The sequence below is a fragment of the Chiroxiphia lanceolata genome, chromosome 7, assembly GCF_009829145.1.
Source record: "Chiroxiphia lanceolata isolate bChiLan1 chromosome 7, bChiLan1.pri, whole genome shotgun sequence".
Classification (NCBI taxonomy): Eukaryota; Metazoa; Chordata; class Aves; order Passeriformes; family Pipridae; genus Chiroxiphia; species Chiroxiphia lanceolata.
In genome coordinates this window covers 7,785,249-7,792,540 of record NC_045643.1, presented here as the reverse complement: position 1 = coordinate 7,792,540, position 7,292 = coordinate 7,785,249, and positions in this window count along the sequence as shown.

Sequence of the window (7,292 nt, the reverse complement as noted above, 5' to 3'; positions counted from 1 at the left end):
GCCCTTTAATAAAGTCTCTTTAGACTTGGTATTTTTTAAAAGGGTTTGGGTCTCGGTTATGTCCAAGAACAACAGACAAAAATCATTTTCTTTTCTACTCTAGTTCCTTGTGCTCAGGAGCTGAGGTAGCAGAAGTATTTTGCTTTCCAGGCTGTTGTTCCACCAATAACAGCAGCAGCAGAGACGTCAGCTATTGTAGATAAGTAGCTGTCTACCTGCTTATGTGACTTAGATGGGCAAAGGCTCCTCAGAACAGGAAACCTCACTCCTCAGCCCCGAACTTCCCTCTCAGGTAGAATCCCAGTTAGGAGCAACAACTACATGTTTCTTCTTAATGTCTACCTTCTTGTTACACAGTGCTGTTAACACTGCTATATCATATTTTTACTTTAAACCTCCATGTATTATTTTTCTACTTACAGACTCTTGATTCTTTAGCAAGATGAATTTCTTTCCAGGCCAGCCCAAGAGAGGAGTCCCGTAAAGAGAAATAAAAATGAAGTGTCTAAAGAGTCAAGTTTAAACACTGCGCTTTCATCTTATCTCTTCCTTGCCTCAGACATCTCTGCCTGCCTTCAGACTGACTTGTTTGTTCAGGCTGCCAGACTTGCTGGAGTCAAATCCAAGGGGAATAACATGAACTCCATTAACCCTGATGCATAGTCCGGTTCTCCCACGTGTCAACTCCTTAGTGGCTCTATCTGTCTGAGGGCTAATTTCCACAATAAGGGACAGAAAACCTTAAAAGTTTAAGTTGTTTCTAGCAACCAGAGCCTAGTGGAAAGCTTCCCTTATTCTCCTTCAGCAGTGGACAGGGTGAATTTGGATGTTCTTTTTTTTTTTGGTTGGTTGGTTGGTTTTTTGTTTGGTTTTTTTTTGGGGGGGATGGGGTTGTTAGTTTGGTTTTTTGGGTTTTCTGGCTTTTTTTTGGTTGTTGTTTGTTTGATGGATTTTTGGGGGTTGTTTTTTGGTTTTGGGGGGGGTTTACCCCCTTCCTTTTCTCCTTCGCAGTGGATTTTCTGTCAGGATGGCTTTGTGATGTAGTTGAGGGCTGGAGAGCTGCTTTCATGCACAGCAGTATGAGATACATGTCACCTCGTGAAGGGAGCCAGCTTTTGGGAACTAGAGGAAGGAAATACTTTTCCTGTTTTCTATTTGCCCCAGAGATTCTAAAGCTACTTTTGTGATTAATCTAACCAAGTGCAGTTTGTCAGTATGAAGAGATATGTGTGTTAATCTCTGAATGTCTTTCCTCTTCGGAATTCAAACATGGTATGAAAGCCTTGGTACAGGGATACTTTTTTTACTAGAAAAAAAACTGGTTTATTTTTTTCTTTAGTCATGTAGTTGTCCACAGAGCACAAATTGAAGGTAAAAGCCTTCAGTGAGAGGCATACTTCCTGCTTTCTCTATCTCAGATATTTTATAGGGTTTGGGGTTTTTTTTTCTAAAAATAGACTTTATTCAGGACAAAAGCTGTGCTTCGAGACAGTCTAAAAGATGTGCCTGGAGGATGAGGCAAGGTGTGCTCTGTGGGGAGTAAATGATTAAGGGTTGTTTCTGTTTCTTGTTGTGGCCCTTTCTGTGGCCCTGGAGGTCTTGGTGGGAATATGTTCCAGCGAAACTACAAAAACATGCCTTACTTTATCTACTAGGTGGTTCATTCTTTAGCAAAGTAACCGAAATAAAAAAACAGGGTATGAAAACTTAATGGAAAACCTGGAAAAAATCCACATTAAAAACCAGAGAGGGGAGCACTAAAATGAGGACTCTGGATTGCTCAATGGTTGTTTTGTTTTTTGTGGTTAGTCAAACTGTCCTTTCCCTGCACAACCGAGGATTGCTAAGCATGAAAGGTCCCCTTTTGTAAGCGATCCAAGCCGCAGCTTCTCTGCAGCGTCAGCTTTCTCATGGCTCTAGGTGCTGGTAGCATGGGAGAAGTGCTGGGACTTGTGACTGGTTCAATGACCAGGAGTCTTGGTTAAGGAATAAAAATGACCCTGAAGTCATATGATTTGGAGACGTGGAGAATAGATTCTTGGGATTAAAGCGAAGTTTGACATGGTTTGATTTACTGAAAGGCGAAGTATTTCACGTGGTAAAATATGAATTTAAAAACTAGAAAAGATTAAACTAGACTCTAAACTGCTTTCATATGCTGTCCACAGCAATATTATTTATTGCCCCATGTGAGATGAGCATTCACAGTAGCCTAAGTCGTTGTGGATCATGATTTTACCTTTGCTTTTGGATATATGGCCTCAAAACTGTCTAATTCCAAATGATAATTTGAATCTGGCGCTATTTGTATATTTTCTGAGCTTGTGATTATGCATTGGAACAGTTGTGGTTTCTCCAGAAGTGAAAGAAAAAAATCTAAATATTTAAGCATCACCAGTGTACTTGGCAGCATTGCTGCTCATTTGAGCACTGGTGCCTCCAACTGGATATGCAGTAAGAGGCCTTTGGCGCCCAGTACAAGATTCCTTTAATCCTTTACATGAATACAGAACAGATTTTTTCTCATATTTCTTGAAAGGCTATAGGTTTAAAAGCTTTTTGACCATATGATACATGAAACAAGTTTTTCAGCACGATTCTTAACTTTTCTAATAGAGAAGCCTTAAACTGTACAGTAATGCTGATGATTTCCCAAATGATCCCAAGAAAAGAGCCTTTAGTAAGTCCCTGACACAAGCTGAGGCTTTTTTTTCGCCCAGTCGTTCAAAATGACATGATTCATAAATTTCCTGCTGAAATATTCCTTGTGCCAGCTTCCCTAAGGATGCAGAAAGTTAACACCAAATTACACAATTTCAGTGCCATGGACCAAGAGTCCTTGTCCTTCTGATGGCACTGCCCACTTTTGGGTTTGTGGATGCATGATATAATTTCTCTCTTAGCATTGAATTGTTTGGGCTTCCTGCTGCCTTTGCAAGCCTTAGGTCCTTATCAGGAGCTACTGCAGTAGATAAGAGCTCATGCTGAGTGTGTTGGATAATGTGTGTGTCACCTGGAGACAGTGCAGCCCAGGGACACCAGGTGATCTGTGCCTATCATGACTCTGAAGAACGGGTTCTACATGTTTCCACACCAGGATTCATTCCATATCCATAGAGATAGAGAAGTATAATTATCATGGAAAATGTGAAAAGGCATCTATAGATATACACTGGTATTCCAAAGCTGTAAATTCTTTTAAGCCACGCAACCTTAGCAAACACAAAGTACAAATATAATTACATTCCTGATTACCTCCAGTTGTTGTTATGCACTACAAGCAGGAACCAAGGAAGATCATGTCATTGTTTGTTCAGCTGAGACTTTTGCTTAGCAGAAGGGCACTGTCTGCCCAACTTCTCCATCTGATTGACGTTATGGGCTTCAGTGGGGCTTGTTTGTAACCTCAAATGTGGCTCTATGCACAAGCAGCTGAACTGCTGTCCAAGTGAGCTTTTTTGGTAGATCGAGGAACTCAGGTCTTTGGGGAGATAAAGAATGTCATCAAATTTTATAAATCAGTAGCACGTGCTTTGGAACATTCCAAAATCTTTTGGAGCCTCTTCAACTTATGTGGTGCTGGAAAACCAGAACGTGTGGTGCTTAACTCCTAGACATGAGATTTCTGTCTCCTCTCCTACCTTCGTTTCCCACTCACTGAAGGGCTCTAGAAGTCTTTGATTTTTGCAAATATGTATGTACCGGGACATCTGAGTTGTCCCAGTAAATTGAATTGCTCTAACTTTATGTGCTCGAACTCATGTGGAAGGGCTGCGCCTTTAACTTCAGTGCTATAAAAGTTCTGAACAGAGAAAGACTGAGAAAAATTTAGATATTTTTTGGGTTGGTAAAAATCAACACACTAGAACTGCATCTAGTATTATAGGAACAACTTAAAATGTCTGGCAAAGTGAACAGTTTCTCTGAGTAGATTTTGTTAAATTAACAGTGTCCCTTGGTCGGCTGCTCTGCATTCCCTGCATGTACAGCTTTACATGGCTGCAGTCAGGGCTTCATTTGGGGGGAATTACTTATTTAGTACACTAAGCTACCATAATTTCAAGCTAAGTTTGATAAGAATTGCTTTCTTTTTATCCTTTTAAATAATACTATCTGCTCCAGGGTTTTAGAAGAACTAAATGAAGCAAATAATAAATGTTCTGTGCATATCATCTGGTTCTGATTACCTACTTTATTTTCTAAATACCACTAGAACTTATTCAGCAAATAAATGTACCGTCCAAAAACGTGGTATTAATTAATGAGGGACATGTTTTGGACTTGTCTGCTGTATAACTCAGTGGCTTCTGGGCACATTGGTGCATTGCAGAGTTCCCTGATTTCTCTGGTTAGCACCCAGCTGGGAGTTGATACTGTTTAAACTACAGACAAGGCAAAATACTGAAGGAAATAGATTCTTTGCTGTGGAACAGTGCCCTGTATTGTATCTATGGATTGCTCAAAGGATCCTTTTACATTAATTCTGATTTCCATAGAAAAAAACTCAGAAATAAGTGGCTCAAGTATTACAGGAATATAAATTAATTAGAGGCATGAAATCTAAGGTAAATAAATAAAGACAGTTTTCTGATAACTTCTTTGGCTAAGATGTTTAGAAAAGTAGATGAATCAAAACCCCATAGTCCCAAAATTTGCATTTCCTCTTTCAAAGTGACCAGTTCCTCTCAGGGTGCAACAATGTACACCACTGAAAGAGTTTAATGGAACAAGGGGTGAGTAAAATCTGTCCAAGCAGGGATATCTGGCATCACAGGAATGACATTTGAAAAAGGATGTGGTAAAAAATTCTTGCACTGTTCTATGGAATATACCACTGATGTGTCAAATTCCTTTAAAGATGCACTGTGCGTGTCTAAAACGTGTTCTTCCTTTTCACCTTCTCGTTTTCTCCAGCAGAGCACAGCTACAGTGAGTTTCCTTCCCAATCATTCCAGGGCTCTGCAGACCTTCACTAAGCTCCCAGATGGGACTTGTCACGTGTTTCTAAAGAGAATATGCTGTAAATACCAACACCTGCTCATGTATCTGTGGGTGTGTCAGCAGATTTTCAGGAGATGGAATAACAGAATAAGCCACAGACCCCGCTGCTACAATATTTTCCCTTTCTTTTCTCTTGAGAACAAACGGTGTCCTATGGAAACTTGAGGCCTAAGGTAGATTTACTATCAGGAAAACCTTTCAGAGTATTTAACTCACTCTTGTTCTTCTATTTCTATCCATATTACACAAGTGTGGTGAGCCTTCTGCCCCTAGTTTCCAGATCCTGTTGTAGCAAAAGATTACATGCATAATTAAACTAGTTAAATTCTAATAGTCTACAAATATTTGAGGGATGCTGTGAACTTTCCAAACTATTTTTGAAGTTACTCATTTCTTCGATCAATTAATGTTTGTCTAAATGCAAACACAGCTGTTTTGTGGTTGTTTGGTTTTTACCCTCCTCATGAGGGACTCACAAAGCGAGCAAATGAAACACTGTGGGTTGACAAACTCTATTTCTTCAAAGCCCACAATCTCAAATGACAAATATTCTTGCTCTCCAAATTGGGTGGATGGGAAATTGGCTTGTGTTTTGATTGGTTGTTTTTTCTGATGTTGTTGCCTTTCGGTTTGTAACCCCCAAAGCCATAAAATTCATAGAACTGAGCTTCCAGTAATGGCTTTTAAGATGGATTTTGTCTTCATCAGTGTGACAGCAAAACAGACAAATATGTTTGTAGTGTCTGTCCCCTTTGTGCCGTATCTGGAATATATATTTGGCCCAACAAACTTGCTCTTGACTCTCATCTCAGCTTATGCCAGTGACCACATAGGAACCCCCTTTTTACCCTGGGGCACATTTGGGCTGTATTTAAACAGCCACTCCCCTGAAGTACAAGACAGGGTTCACTTAGTCAAAAGAAGCAATGGTAACCTTTGCCCCTCCAAAAACTTGGACCCCTCTGATCTGCAATATGCACATTTTATCCCTATTTCACTATTGCTTTGCAGAAAATAGCCCCAGAAATACCCACTTCTTTTGAATGTCTCTCAATGACACCTTCACACTGGACACTTCTGCATTTCCTAGTTGTTCATTTTTCCAAAGATTTCTAATATTCTAGTTTTTCTGCCTTTAAACAGATATTTACTTCCTTTACTCTAACTTTTTCTTTATGAACATGAAAACTTAACCCTTTTATTAGTGTGAGCAAGCAGTAAATACAGGATTAGCAAATTTGCACAATGGGTTGGTTCACATTTCTTTCTTTGCAGTGTGATCTCATTAATGAATAGTTGAACTGAATTTGGAAAATGAACACAGGATTAAAAAAAAGCTGCTTTGTACCGCTCAGATTCTACTTAAGAAATAATTAATGTTGACTAGATCTAATAAAAAGGTAGACTTTTCAATTTATCATTTTAAATTGAATGTTTGCTAGGGAGTTCCTTCTTCTTCTAATTTCTTGAGAAATAACAACTCCTGAAGATTCCAAGATCATTTCCATGGAACCCTACTGATTTCATTCTTACTAATTCTATAGATCTGAGCCTACAGTTATTATGAAACTTAAAAGAAAATGACAATTAAAGTGATTATTTCAGTAAAATGTTACGAAAATTGACCTAATCCCCATTGCTAAGAGGACAGATTTTTTTTTTCCTGTGGAGAAAAAAGTTATAACAAATGACTCATTAAAAGTTTTAGTTTTCTGAGTTCTGTCAAGCTGTTCACATTTTAAACTTAATTTAGATCAGAGCCGCATTTGCATTAGTCTAGATTTGGTTTCTTAGTAACTCTTGAATCTCTTTAAAAAAACATGTCAAAAACAACCACATGGTTTAGATTCCTTAATGAAAGCAGCCTACTTGTACAGCTCGGGTCTGTTTTCTTGTAATGCATCTTTAGCACATTAAACAGAGCACAATGGCTTGTTCCACATTTCAAGATGGATATCAAGTACCAAGTAGCTGTGAACCCTTCACGTCTCTTACATTTTGTTTGATCAGCAAGTACTTGTGCATGGGAAAAGTGTTCGTGCTTGGAAAACAAGAGAAGGTCACTATTCCTGCCAGGGCTTTGCCAGTGCAAACTGCACCTTTGTTATGAGAACCAGAGAGAGACGTGATGTCCAGAGCCTGCTTATGTGTGGAAATCAAAACAGAACCCAGCAGTTTCCAGGTGCTATCCATATCTTCCTTTGGAGACCCCTTTACTTCTCTGTAAATCTTTAATTCTTTTTTTTTTTTTTTTTTTTAGAAGATCCTTGTTTACTTTAATTTTTATTGCT